This window comes from Camelus ferus, chromosome 5, assembly GCF_009834535.1.
Source record: "Camelus ferus isolate YT-003-E chromosome 5, BCGSAC_Cfer_1.0, whole genome shotgun sequence".
Classification (NCBI taxonomy): domain Eukaryota; kingdom Metazoa; phylum Chordata; class Mammalia; order Artiodactyla; family Camelidae; genus Camelus; species Camelus ferus.
The window spans coordinates 93903396-93919012 of record NC_045700.1 but is presented as its reverse complement, the minus strand read 5'-3'; positions in this window follow the sequence as shown (position 1 = coordinate 93919012).

Here is a 15617-nt window from a genome sequence, read left to right as displayed (position 1 = left end):
TGCCACATTTTTTTTCCATTGGGTGATTTTTATTTCCTTCTTTATATTTGACTATGTTTTCCAAATTTTCTAGAAACATCATTGCCAGGATCTCAGGAGGGTGGCGAGGCTGGCGCCCTCTCCAGGATGAAGGGACAGTCACACATCTTCGTCATTTGTAACATAAATCTCACAGGACACTTTTGCTACCTCAAATCTAATTTCTCACTGTAACCACCAAGAACTGGCCACAGGTTTTATTAACTTTGTAGTGGAAAGGTAGCTGTGTACTAAAATAACCAGATGGAACAGCCCCTGCCCTTGTGCAGGGAGAGACTGATGGAGAGAGACAGAGCGGAGTCTTCACTGGCCCTGGAAGCCAAGAGGCCTCAGTGGATCGGCCCTGGGAAGATGTCCTTCCAGAATGAGCCCTGAAGGAGGCCTGTGTCCCTCACGAGCATGCCATCATCAGCATCCTCCCTTTCCCTGCAACTAAGAAATGACCTGCACGTCACACATTCAGCACACTTAGCCAGTTACCTTGCTCCCACGGGGCTAAGGAGAGTCGGGAGGAAAATTCTGTTGTCTGGTGCTTCTCAGCCACAAAGCACTGCCATGGTTTTCTTCCAGTCACACATGTCATGAATCTCGGAGAAGGAAGCAAAGCCCTTGTGGCCGAAAGATGGCCCCGTCCTCTGTAGTCAGGCCGAAGAATAAGGCAGGGAACAGCGGCTCCGTGACTTCACTTCCCTTCTCACGTACGGCAAACCTGGGGCTTTTCAGTTCTCACCGTGCTGTATGCCATAGGCATGTGAAATGCAACCACAATGGACTAAATCATGCAAGTAATTCCACCAATAAATACAACTTCTCTTTCTAGTAATACAAAAGTATCTGGCTGGGAAGGCACAGTGCACTCTCCCCACCACGGCTGTAAAGGGTATTCCCGGAGGTTCCGTTTCACATCCCCAGAGAGACGAGACCCCATATTACCTACCATGAAATCTCCCTGTTTCATAACCAAGACACAAAGCCGAGCATTGAGACGTTATTGTACTGAGACCGAAGTCCGTGCGGCGTCCCCCATCCCCTGCTCGCCGCTGAGGACGAGCGTGTCCGTGGAGGAAGGGGACCCCCTGACCTGGGCTGGTCTGCACTGCACTCACAGGAGAAGTCGCTTGTGTCATCCTGTTTGTCTGCACCACGTCCTTTCTGGAATCCTGATACTTTCCTGCCTTCACGACCACATCTTGAACATCATCATGGACTTACTTATTACATGCCTTGGTGCCCTGGTTCCATGATCATGAGGAATAAAACGCACTAAATAGCCTCCTCTGTTTTCAGACGCAGCACTGATGGAAGGGCCCAAGGGCCTACAGGTGTGCACAGATACTGAAGAAATACCCAAACAGAAGCCCTCGGCGGTGCTACCCCTCTGCGGTGGTGAATGAAGCAGGAAACACGAGCGTTGTACTCTCAGGCAGGGCGCTGCGGACAGTCCGCGGGGGGCCTTTCAGAGCTGGGAACGAGACCGCTGGCACAAATGCCCAAGTGTGTCTGAGTGTCAGAGCCCCTGAAGGTTAGGGTGGCTGTCTTGCATCCTATAGCTGCAAGAAACAGAAGCCCTCTTACCTCACTTAAGCTTCCAGCAATGAAGACTGTGTGGAAAGGATGCAGGGTGTCCCACAGACCCCAAAGGGAGCCAAGACTGGTTAAACAGGGAACGCCAGCCCCCTGAGATGTGAGGCTTCCTGGAGAGGGCCACGTGTCTCCCTCACCTCTGCCTGCCACCACTGGTAGATCAGATGTCTCTTCTTTGGAGTGAAAATCAGTGGCCTTGTTCCCCTATAAAGATGCCCAACTATCTTCAGTTTAAAATAAAATAAAACCCATAGTGCTCTTCTAGCTTCCTGCCATGCTCTCAGCTTTTCTTAAAACAATTGCCTATACTTTGTATCTTTACTTGCTTCCAAATCAAGGCCCCAGATCTCTTTCCCAAACACTTTTTCCAAGCGTTGACTCCTTCCTCTATGCACCTCAACTTCCTGGATTGAGCCAGTCATCTTCCCCCTAAAGCCTGCTCCTCTTTGTATATCCCCCCAGCTCAGTCGTAAAACCGTGACCCGGGAAGCCGCTCAGTCCAGGACGCAGTGGGGAGTGGCTTCTCCTCATCTGCTTCCCGTTCAGGCTCTGTGCAGCCTCTCTGCCCGTTGACCCAGTCTCCGGACAGCTCTTGAATCTGCCCTCAGCTCTGCCTCCCTGGATGCAAGCCTGTGCTCCTCAGGGGGCCGCCTCCCTTGTCTCCCTGCCTCCAGGCTCGGGGCCACCCCACCATTCAGGCCACCCAGCCATCAAAGGCAGCATCCGAACGGCAGAGCAGCTCCTGTCTTGACCCACAGCACAGCGCGTGGGCCCCTTCTTTGTCTGCAGCAGCAGTTAGAACCTCTCTGAACCTTGAGCCCCTTTGTGTCCCTATAAAGCTATGACCCTTTTCAGGGGGAAAAATGGACAGATGTATAAATACCACAATGAAGAAGCACAATTCATGAACATAATGTTAGTTTTAGTCGGGGGTCCACTGTCTCTTCAGATTACCCTGGCAGGCTGGCTCTTCCCCTCCCCTGGGTGAAGTTTAGGTCACGTCCCATCACTGTTCTGGTCACTTGCAACCAATACAAGTGCTCATGCCAGTCAGGAATGACAACGTCCAGTGCGGCAGTGTGCTCAAACGTGCGCCTTCATTTAAAAGTGTAATAAGAAAGAACAAACCTGACTCCATGTCAGATCTGTTCCTTTGGCGCTAACCCTGTGCTCTGTTCCCCGGGCTGAGTCCTGCTGGTTCTGCACCTTTTGTACAAGAACGTTGCCTACAGCCTGAAATAATACAGGAGAGCCCGTTCTCAAGGCTCTGACCTTTAAGGGTGTAACACTCTTCCATTCATGTAAAGATAAAAACGTTGCAGAACAGAAAATAATATTTGTCTTGTTGGAGCTTTACAGGGACACAATGACCTGACCCACGTGGTCAGTTGATAGAACAAAGGATTCTGACACCAAGAAGTTTGCAACAAACAACCACACCCCCTCCCCTTTATAGTATAAAAGGAGCTTGAATTCTGACTTAGGGAAGGTGGTTTTTTGTGACACTAGTCCACCATCTGGGTCTGCTGGCTTTCTGAATAAAGTCACTACTCCTCGCCCCAACATTTGTCTCCTGGTTTATTGGCCTGTCCTGTATGTTAGCAGAATGAGCTTGGACTCAGTAACAGAGTACTGTCCCTGGCCAGCCAGCGCTGACCACAGGCCGCGCACCTGCTGGGGGGGCGGGGCTTCCTCTCCCCTCCCCCACAGTGTGTATGTGTCCATCACCCCGTGGGGTGGGATTGGGACACACAACACATTAATAAACACCCCGTGCCCAGTCTTCTGTTCACCTCCGGGTCTGCTTGTCTGTAACCCCAACGTGCATAAAGAGTTAAAGTAACGAAACAGCTCTGTCTTTACCGCCTCCTGCGTGGGGCCTCAGGCTCCACTTTACCATCCATTTCTTGGGGTCTCAGGGGAAACTGAGACAAAGTGGTTCCATTTTAACAGCCTGCTCCACACAATTTCTGAGGCCCACGGCGCTGAGCCCCGTCCCTGGTGCCCGCCCCTGCTCCACAGCCTGGACCCCAAAGGCTCTTCCTGCCCACAGCAGCCTCCCGTCCCTACACGCTCGGATGATTCCCGCTCATCGTCTCAGACCCCAAGTAGCAGCTCATCCCGGACTCCCCCTTCTCCTTTTAGGTTCAGTAAAGCACAGACCACACTATTCTTTATTGTTTTATTTCTCTGTCTATAAGGGAGAAGGACCCTGGGGGGCCTTCCCAGGACAGACCCCTCCCTCATGTCCTCTGCTGTAGCTTCTCTCTGAAGCACCCAGATAATAGTATCTCATGTATCTCTCCTGAGTTTTTCAGATGCTAAAAACTACCACCAAAGGGAAGAAATTAACTACTTGATGATGGAGAGCACGTGGCCCCCAGACGTTCAGGTGCCTAGAAGTTGATGGTGTTGACCGTCCTGTTACCTCGACATCAGCCAATCAGAGGATTCTGCACGTGCTGATCTCAGACCCTGTGACACCTCCCTGAAACCCTAACTTGCCTTTAAATGGGCTTTGCTGAAACCCCTCGGGGAGTTGGGGGTTTTCCTGGGCACGAGCCACCCCGTCCTCCTTGCTCACCCTGCCATCAACCTTCTCTGCTCCAAACTCCGATGTTTCGGTTTGTTTGGCCTCACGGTGCGGCGGGCACATGACCGTGCCTTCAGCAGCAGGTGTCCCACGGTAGACCTGCGCTACCTCAGGGGCACACTCTCTGTAACCTGGATGCTCAGCACAGGGCCTGTGTGTCGTAGGTATCGGACAGACAGTTTTCCACGGGTAACTTACCTAAAAGCCGCGCAGAGGGAACAAGAACTATGGCTGAGAGGACCAAGCGTCACGGAATGCTCTGAATTTTTACAAGATGCTCTCAAAATGTAGGGGAAGAGATTCCGTGTTGGACTCTCCTACACGAGTGGTGTCCCAGATCAATACTGCTTTCCTTGAAGGTTTAGACCGTGTGTAAGAAATGCCATATGCTTTTTCGCTTATATGTGAACTTAATTCAGACTGAAATGCAATGTCTCTTGAAATACTGCAGCGCTGCTCAGAGCGAAATCGGTACCACTCCTTCCTAACCCGAAGCACATGTAAAGAGGCTAGACGCTTCCTGCTGCCAATTCACGCTGATGACGCAGAGGACCCCAGAGATAGTCCAAATGCTGTCGGGTAGTTACTGAACCACAGTTAGTTGGGAAAGTTTCCAACATTGTTTAAGTCAGTGTGCCTCCGCAGAAGTAGGTGTAGCGATTTTGAAAATGGGGTCCTTAACTTTCGCAATTGCTGGAGTAAATGAGTGGCAGGAAGGCAGACAAGGGTAAGGATGCGCAGCTCCAGAGCATCCGCCCACTGGCCACACCCACTAATTAGCTGCCATCTCCAGAGAAGCCCCCTCTGGAGGCTGGCTCTAAGGTTGTTCTGGAATCAGATTTCATCATAATGTTACCGAGTCCAGACTCATTCCGCTTACCTCATGTCAGGGCAATAAATCAGGAGATGAGGTGTTGGGGCAAGGAATAGTGACTTTATTAAGAAAGCCAGTAGACTGAGAAGATGGTGTCCCAAAAACTGTCTTCCCCAAGTCAGAGTTCAGGCTCCTTTTACCCTAAAAAGGGGAGGGGTTATGGCTGGTTGTTGCAAACTTCTTGGTGTCAGAATCCTTGTTCTTGAAGCTGTCCACATGGGTCAGATCATGATGTTCCTGTAAACCTCCAACAAGACCAATGTTATTCTCTGCTCTGCAACTTTTAAATCTCTATATAAATGGAAAACTGTTATACTCTTAAAGGTCAGAGCCTCAAGAACGGGCTCTCCTGTGTGTTTCAGGCTGTAGGCAACATTCTTCTACAGAATGTGCAGAACCAGCAGGACTGAGTCCAGGAGACTGAGCACAGGGTTAGAGCCAAAGGAGCAGATCCAACGTGGAGTCAGTTTGTTCTTCCCTATTACAAAATGATCTGCATGATCCTGCAAATTAACACAGTGAACGCAGCCAGATCTATCCAAAGCAGTGAGATGTCATCCCGAAAACAGTGTCCTGACGTAGTGAGCCCTTCCTCACTGCACACCGGAGCACACATGAAAACTCAATGGCTGCCCATCTCCCTGGCAGCAGGAAGGCTGTGCCCCAAGATGCACTGGTAAACATTTAACAACCAGTTCCTTGGTGGGGTGGCGGGGAGTCTTAATTTGTAGTCTTTGCCAATTTCCAGAGGGTCAATGCTCCCATCATGGCTGACTGCAAGCTACCAACAGGGCATCCATCACCGAGTGCAGAGCTGGGAAGAGAGGCGCGAGCTGGTACCTCCAGAGGTACCAAGGCTTGGCCTATTGCTTATTTGTGCGTCTTCCCAACAAGCATGAAGCCCTCACTGAGTCGTGGTGCTGTGCTGAGTTGCACAGAAGACAAAGTGGTGCGTCCGTCCTGGGTGCCAGGGCACAGGCAGAGTGTTTCTCACAAGAAAATGCCAGGGTTTAGAAGTATTGGCCATTGAAAAATAAAGAGAGGCTTCCCCTGCACTCAGGTGACTGAGTCATTTTCCTTTAGAGGCACGTTTCCCAGCAGGAGACAGCAGGGTGGAATCCCAGCTAGGGCACATGGAGTCACCCAGGAGAGACACAGGACTGCGGAAGTGCGCCGGGCAGGAGATGCCACCTGGGTCACTTACCACGTGTTTTGTGGCAGCGAAAAAAGGCTGAAAACAGCTAGAACTGACACATAACCCTGGCCTCTGTCTGTCTTTTGTGGGGATGTTTTTGCAGCAAAAACAGGAGATGACTGGAAGTTAAGTTAAAAGTAGGAAGTAAATTCTGCATTTAAGAACTTTCAATGACTTATATTTTTATCTCACGTGACGAGAAAGACATTCATCATGGAGAGGGAGGGGGGAAAATAAGAGTGCTCCACGGGGACCCTCCTGAAGGCAGCCAGGGTCAGTGCTTTTTACGTATCAGTCCAGCGACGTCTTCAGGGAGAGATATGGACATAAACACAGACAAGTGCCAGTCAGGAGGTGTCCTCATGTGGGTTCCCTAGGAGAGTGGAGTCATCTGTGATAAGGACTTGGGCACAAGGAACTTCAGGACTCACTGTGAAGCTACAGGGTTGAAGACGGCGCGTCATCACTGTCAGGACAAGTGTATCGTCACAGGAGCAGAATGCGCCCACGTGCAGGGGCGCACAGACGTGTTCAATTAATTTTTCAGCAAAGACACCAATGTCATTCGATGTGGAAAGGAGAGTATTTCCAGTAAATGGTATTGGAAAAACTGGACAATTATGCTGGGGGGTGGAATGAAGCTCCACCCTTACTTTATACGATTCCCGCCCAGCCTCCGAACTGTGAGAAATCAACTTCTGTTGCTTTTAGCTACCCAGGCTGTGACGGTTTGTTACAGCCCCTGGGCTGAGCTCAGGCAGCTGGTAAGAGTATACAATAGTACCACCATCTTGGAAATTGTTTGGAAACTGTTTAAATCATCAGATTAAACACACACTCACCATTAACAATTTGACTTGTAGGGTTTCACCCGAGTTACATGTCATGATGTGTATCGTTTTAAACAGGTCACTTGTTTTCGGCTCAGTTTAACTTGGTGATGGATGTTGCTTGATAAACATTAATACTCTCTATTTTGGGAAGGTAGACAGCAAGGAGGGTCCATCTTCATTCTTTCAGAGGGAACGAATGAATTAGAAAGATTATATATACCTTCACTTACTGTTTTAAATATGTGTCTAATGGAATAAACTGTTAACTATCCAGTTTTGTATATTATACATACATTTAATTTTTAATAGCCTTTCCAAAGAAATGAGGGCATGATTCTTGTGCGATACTGTGACTGATTTAATTTGATGTACAGAGCAGAGTGTGCTCGCTAACATAAAAATATTAGACAGCAAAAATAAGGAGAAATGAAAATATATGTCCACAAAAAAAAAAAATGTTTGGGCATCAAAACACATAGCAGCTTTACCCCTAAGAGATGAGAATTGAAAATAACCCATAGGTCCATCAAGAGGTGAATGGATAAACAAGGTGTGGTACTTTCATTCAGTAGAAAATTCCTCTGTAATAAAAAGGAACAAACTTCCCACAGAGGCAACAACAGGGAAGAATCTCAAAACCATACTGAGTGAGAGAAGACAGACATGATCCCAGGAGCCTGAGCGCCTGAGAACGCAATAAAGATTTTTCCGGATCTGATGAGAAGGAGTCACCGCGCGGCCTGTCGGGGCCTCCTTCGCCCTGAGCTGGGGTTGCCAGGCTCAGCCAATAAAATTTCAGGACCCTCAGTTCAGTTTCAGCTTCAGATAAACCACGGATCGCCTTTTCAGTGCACGTGGGCCCCGTGCAATATCTGGGATGTGGGCAGCACCTCCACGCATGGGACATACTTATACTGAAGAAGCACTCACCTTTCATCTGAAAGTCAAATGTACCTAAGCGTCCTGTGTTTCATCTGTCAACCCTGTACTGTGGTTTCCTGTGGCCTCTCTAAAGCCAGGCACCTACTGACCGAGAGGTCCAGCAGGTGGGTCTTACCCCCCCCGGTCCTTTGTCAGAAAAGGGAAACAAGCCCACCCCGGCACAAGGGCCCGGCCCTGCTCGGTGCTGACTTTGCCCTTGGTTTTTTGGTGGAGGTGCGCAAGGTTTGCTCTCCCTCCGAGGCTCAGGGTCGGGGCCCACACCCAGGGAGGACACATGGCTCCCCCCGTGGTCACGGACGGAGCCCACGCTCTGACTCCAATCCTCTTGACCACGGTTTCGATAGCTCAGCTGTGAAAATCCATCACTGGTACGCTGCTGCTGCGCTTTGGTCACTGGCCTGTTCTGCCTTTGTTTTCGGGAGGCAGCGAACTCCTGCCACTTTGCAGAACACATTCAATCCCAGTTAATCAAGCTGAGGTTCCAGTGCACGTGTTTTTAGCAAGTTTCCAAGAAGTCAGACACAAGGTGTGATGCGGCCGGCTACCAACCGCACCACAGGAAAAGGGGAGGCTGGTCTGTTCGGGTTGCTTTTCACACTGAAGACCAAGAGCCCTTTGAACGAAAACCTGCTCAGAGTGGTTTGGGGAATGATCTTTCAAAGAACCTTTTTTTTTTTAAAAAAAAATACTACCTACTTGGAGCATAAACACTTTCTTAACAGTTTATTTTTATTTTCCTAGCCTGGCAACTAAAAGAGGTGCAATTTGCCAGAGTTGTTTCCCTGAAGGACGCACAGTCAGCGAAAGAAAGAAGCTGAATTTGATGAGGAAATTGTACCTTTTGAGGAAAGTGCAAAAAATAATAATAATAAAGGGAGTAGAAAGGAACACTTTGATCATAAAATTATTATGCATTTTCCCTCTCTTGAAAATCACTAGCTTTGGCTCATCAGCAAAAGTAGCAAAAAGATGAAAATGTGAAATGAACAGCAGGCCACGTCAACAAGGCAGAGCGTGTGGAATCGACACCGTTCCAAGGGACGGGTTGCAAGGGGCTCATTGTGTCCAGAGGTGTCCCGGGGGGCCTGCGCCTTCTGTGCTTACACTGGGATGAAGTGGTTTTAAAACTTGAGGTCATGGATCATTAAGATGCTAATAAAAGTTGTGAACCTGCTTCCTGGAAAAGTGCACATGCAGCCACGTGCACACAGCTTTGCAGACCATTTCACAAGGTCCAGGCACTGCCCTCCTAACGTTCCTAGAAAGTGATCACAAATCCCAGAATGCTTGTCATGATGGCACCCTGCCGGATGACACCTGCTTTCCCAAGCCATGCAGAGAGGGGGGAGGCCGCAGGAGTCCCACTGTCCCACGTCCCGCGTGACCCAGGGCAAGTCCTTTCAACTCTTTGAGTTTTTGTGTCTTTATCTGTCGGTGGGGATAATGATGGTGACCACCTTAAGGGCTGCAGTGAGGATTACGTGACATCATGTATATAAAAATGTCCCCTCCTGTCCCTCAGAGGCCAGCAAAGACCAGCTCATCCTGCCACACCCAGGCACAAGTCCCGATGCCTATAAACAAGGCAAGCCCGCGTCACAGAACAGATGATCGTGTCGTAAGAAAGACAAGATAGGAAACGTTAGCATGGAGGGCAAGGATTCCCACTTCAGAGGCTAATTGTCAGTCCCTGATTATTTTTCAGTGGTTTGACACCTCTCAGTATGAACAGAGCAAAACAGCTCTAATTATCTCTTCTTGTTATAGCAGACATTCTAAAGTTGACCGAAAGAGAGATGCCCAGATGAGGTTTGTTAAAGAGAATCACTTTGTATTTGTGTATTGCCGAAGTGCTTTGCAAATTTCATATCAATTTATTTCCTGACCAGCAACATACAACTGAGCTGGTTCCTCAAAATCCTCACCAGGTCCTGAGTGTTATCATTCTTTCCAATTATGGATACTTTGTAGTTGAAAATACTATCAAAAACAGTAAAAACAGTGCTAATTTGCCTTTCTTTAATGACCAGCTCATCAGTGTCCTCTGGCGTGGCCCACACTTTCTTCTTTCACCTGAGCCTTACCCGGTGCTCAGTGAGCCACCCAAAGGTGGGAGCATCCCCTGGTCGCCCTGGGGTGTTCCTTGGCAAACTCACTCACTCTCCACCTGAGGGATGTCTGTGCCCTCAGCCTGGGACTGGCCAGAGGGGCGGAGGAGCTGGTGGGCTGGGAGCAGCCCCATCAGTAACAGGGAGACTGAAGATAATCGCTTGGCTTCCTCGCCCCACGAGTGGATAACTTGTCTCCCCCTTCAACTTCAAAGCAGGGGACGGTGACAGCGAGGAGGCAAGATAGGAAGCCACACGTGGTTTGGGAGTGCTCAGAGGTGACTTCTGACCCCGCCTGGGGCCGCAGCTGGCCCTGTCTTCTGGTTAACCAGCCTCAGGCAGCCAGACCTGTGGTACCAACACCTGCCACAAGCACTTAGGACAGGGGCGCATCGCCTTGTCCAAGGAAGCTTTCTTCCTGGTCATACTCTTTGCAAAAATGTGCGCATTTTGGTGGAGAATGCAGGTGAGTGAACACAGATGATTCAAGTCCTGTTGTTTATGCCAAATCGTGTTCAGTTCATTCCCAAGCGATGTCAACCAGCTGGTCACTGACCTGCGTTCCCTCCCACGGGAATTCCAGCCCCTTCCTGTCTCTCTGTGGATTTCCTTAGAGCTGTGCCTCTGTTCTAAGTCAGCTTCCCCTCGTCCCTGACGGGCCCGGATCCATGTGGAATCAGAGCCCGTGCCAGCGCTGGAGGGAGACTGGCCACATCTCGCGCAGGCGAGGGGGACGATGTGGGGATGATATGGCACCTGCCAACCCGGTCAGCTCCGAGCTCCTGACGGCTTTTCGTAATTTTGCTTGAAATTCTGATGTAAGGATTTTCCTTTGGCCAATACTCTTCAAAATTAACTGTATAACGGTTGCATTGCGGCTGATACTGTGATTTATTTGGCTTGTTTTCCTCATATTGAATGTTGCCTTTTTACTGAATATAAATGTGTGCAGAGTTCCGCCCCCTTAGGAGAAAGTCCCGAGAGTAAGGAAACAGACCCCAACACTCTACATCTTCTCCCCGGGGGTGGGGTGTGATGGTGCCCTTTGATTACTCGTGGGAGGGAACATTTTTCCACCTTATTTACTAACTGTATTTATTCTTGTGAATAATTCTCATCACCCTGCCCATTTATTCACCAACTGCTTGATGTGCTTATCAATCTGAGTGGATGCCAAGGTCGTACGGGTATTCAGTGTTACCATTTCATGTCATCCTCTCCCCGGTGTAAGCTGTGGCTGTAGACCTGCCTGACCTTGCAGTTTGAGAGCTATTTCTGCATCCATCTCTGTGGTGAACACTGCACAGGAACATCCTGTCATGGCCTGAAGCAAGTCAAGTTCATCATTTCCTGACCGAGTTCATATGTTTTTATCCACATAACAGAGAAATTCGGGAAACAGGCTCCTGGTACTGAGGTCTGCTCCACCATCTTTTTAGATGCTTACTGTGGAACTTTCAAAACAGATCATTACTGTTTTATAGCCTAGTTATTTATATTTTGTGTATATAATATATAATTGTATAATATTATATATAATATAATATAGCTTAATATATTTTATATATTAATTATATATTATTTATATGTATTTAAATATTTATTGTATTTTATAGATTACATATCATTATGTATTAGATATTAGATATTTTATATAATATTATATATAATATGTTTTTTCTCCCTTATTTAAAAAAACCATGAAATGAACTACTCATTAGCTATAACTTAGATGACTGATTTCTTGAATGTGTGTAAGCACATTTGTCTGTCCTTTATGATTGGATTACCGCATTCTGTTGATTCTTCTAAAAAAAAGATATTTTGAAAGAGAAAAAATATAAAAATAAAAAATTTAAAAACCATGACCTACCCATTTTTAATATGTGGGTTAAATGTAATATTCAGTGTTGAAGATCAGTCATAATTCTCTGTGCTAGAAATCCTATATTGCGAAGATTCTATTAGAAAAATGAGCAAGCTGAAAATTTTTGAGTAATACAAATGGCAACATATATAAGACATTGGGTATGAAGCACCATGTGAAAAACAATTTCACCTTGTTAAAACGTGATTTCAAGTTTAAACATAATGTGTAATAATGCCCTTTGCTTTTTTTTTAACATTTTTTATTGATTTATAATCATTTTACAATGTTGTGTCAAATTCCAGTGTTCAGCACAATTTTTCAGTCATACATGGACATATGCACACTCATTGTCACATTTTTTTCTCTGTGAGCTACCATAACGTTTTGTGTATATTTCCCTGTGCTATACAGTATAATCTTGTTTATCTACTCTACAATTTTGAAATCCCAGTCTATATAATAATGCCCTTTCTTATAGCTTTGGGTTGTTCTTCAGTAAATAATCTAGTAGAACAGGTACCGCATTGTATCTAGGATGCACTTCCTGCTTGTGAAAAGCATTGGGTTGGGAGGCCCAAAGTTGACGATCTGAAGTCCGACAGAAGAAAAGCAAGCTGTACGCTGGAATTTGACACAACATTGTAAAATGATTATAACTCAGTAAAAAATGTTAAAAAAGAAAAAAAAAAAAAAGAAGAGAAGCAAGCCAAGGGCAGAACAGAGGAGCGGGGACAGCGGCTGCACAGGGGACTGAGCAGGTGGGAGGGCAGCTGTCCTCACTCCCAGCAGGCTGTCTGGACCTCTGGCCCTTGTGTAGCTAACTTTGGACTCTCGATATGTCCTTGAAGCTTCTTAGCACATCCTGCATTTGGTGTAAGTTTGTGCAGGAGTCTTTTCCTTTTACCACGTGACTTCAGGGGGAACACACTTTTCAGGCTTTCTCGAATTCCATCTCTGGTCGTATGAGGCTCTAGACTGCGAAAGTCTTGGGTTAACTCCACTACTTGTTAGCTGTGTGACCTTAAGAAAGTCACATGACCTTCGTTTCCATATTTATATAAGAGTAATAATAATACAGCTTGCCTCACTGGTAGGAGGACTAACTGAGATTTCTATGAAAAGTGCTCCTAAGCTAGAAACTGCTACATAGCTGTTCACTATTATTTTGTTTTCAAAACAATCCTGGGGGTTTTGTAAGGAAAATACCATCACAGCAGCTTTCTGGGTGAGGACTCGAGCGACATGGGACAGGAGCACAAAGATGAGCCCCAGCCTGGAGCTTGGACCACTACACATGGTGGCAGAATCAGGACTGAACCCCAGGCTACTTCCACGGGTCCACACCGGTAGAGTCAGAAGACAATGTAGGTAACGAGTGTATCTGATGTTAATTTGGGGCTTTTCTTTCCGGGGAAAACACAAAGCTAAGCGGTAGGGTATAGACGCAGCCACAGACGCCCTCGTGAGCCCCTTCCAGGCAGGGAGCCAGGGCACATCTAGGAATCACTCCCCGAGCTGCTGCCAGGGCACTGGGGCTCTCAGCATTTAGTGCAATTATCAATATGGTTGGGTTGAGTCTACCATCTTGTTCTTTGTTTTCTATTTTCTCTGCTTTCTCTTCCTTGCCCTTAAGTCTCGTCTTAGAGAGGTCCAAAGGCTCCGAGACGGGGGTGCCCCGTGAAGGAGCCCCGTCTCACAAAGGGAGGAGCGGAAGGGCTGATACACCTTCAGATTTTTAGGGCTCAAAGCAAACATGGAACCCCAACCATCCTGCCCTTTGCCACTCAAACTAAAAATATGATAAAGACCTATTTTTGACTTCATTGAAAAGAATAGTTTCAGTTATTTGAACTGTGGCTGCCAGTTTCATTTTTTTGGTTGCATAAAAAAATGTTATTTTGGCAAATGTGTTGAACTCATTTCATCAAACTAAGTATTTATAAAAATTCAGCAAAACAGATCATTTCCTCCTTGTAAACTGGAAAAAGACAGCCAATCATTGCCACAGAGCCGATGCTGTGAATAGTCCATGAAAATAGCGCATGCATCTTGGGTTTTGAATGAAACTGACATCAAAGATTTTAAAGTTCGAGCACAGTTTTGTGTCTTTTAGATTGTCGGTGTTTCCCCCCGTCTGCTGCTGTGCGGGCCGCACACTAACGCTGTCCGGGAGCCCTGTGCGCGTGGACGGGGGACGCCGTTTTAGGAGGATTCAGAGGTGAGACGTGTGACGGATACTCTTGTACCAGTAAGTCAGTTCAGGAGGAGATCAGAGCATCCTCAAAGAAACGCAATGATAATGGAAAAGTAAAATGAGTAACAGAAGAAAAAAGTACTCCTTGTCCATCAATTAATATGATTTTCAGTCCTTAATAACATAAATCATGACTGTACTTCCCAGGGCCCAGAGGAACAGAAGAGATACTCCAACAGTTGGACCTTCTCATCACACGTGGGGCAAGATCTCTTCATTCACAGAGAAAGAAAAAGAAAGAAACGAAGAAGAAAGTCATCCAAAGGAAAAGACGGTGGGTCCCGTGACTTTTTCAGTGACTGCTCTGGGGGAGCCCGGCTGACTGGGGACGGGCTGGAGGAGTGCTCGACCCAGGGCCAGCAGGCAGGGCCGAGGATTCGGTCGGAGAGGATCAGATAGCGGAGTCTGCAAAAAGGAAAGCAAAGCCCCGTTCAGTCTGGTGTGAAGGCGGCATTAACCCCAAGGCTTTTCAGGTTCGTGGGCCAATAAACAGCACTTCTGGCTAAGGCAATTTGAGTTGGCTTCTCTGCCATTTACAACCTAGAAAAATAAACAACAGCCTGGCAGGAGTTTAGTTGGGGAGAGACTGCTGGACTGGTGGGCAGGAAAGGTTTGTGGTGACTGTGGGTGGGGTTCATCTGGTCTTTGAAGAAGGAGCTTCAGTGAGGAAAGAGGGGCTGGGGGCAGAAGACAGGGAGATGCAGAACTTGGAGAGACCTTTTCTGATGCTGGTCAGTACGGTGTCATTTAGTAAAGGTCTCAATTTGGTGGAGAAGAAAGGGGATTCAAATCTGTTCTCTGGGAAGGAGGCTTCAATATTAAAAAAAAAAAAAAAGAAAAAAAAGAAAGAAATCAAACGTGGTCGTTCTGGTGTATGGTTTGGTTAATCATTCACCGGGGAGATAAGAAACAGCCCTGATTAACAGGCTGACATTCCAAAAACTCAACGTTGTAAGAATTCATGCTGTACGTTCAGTCTTAAGCAGAACATCAAAACACTTCCGCCCCCCAAAACCCCAAAAACTTACCCCATGCAAGCTACCGAATAGAGTTCCCTTTGCTATATAGTAAGACCTTGTTGTTTATCTATTTTACATAGAGTAGTTTTTATCTGCTAATCCCAAACTCCTGATTTATTCCCCACCCACTACCTTTGGTAACCATAGTTTGTTTTCCATGTCTGAGAGTCTGTTCCTGTTTTGTAAATAAGTCCATCTGGTAATAATCCATAATGAAGAAGAATATGTATGTGCATAACTGAATCACTGTGCTGTACACCAGAGACTAACATCACATTGTAAATCAATTATACTTCAATTAAAAAA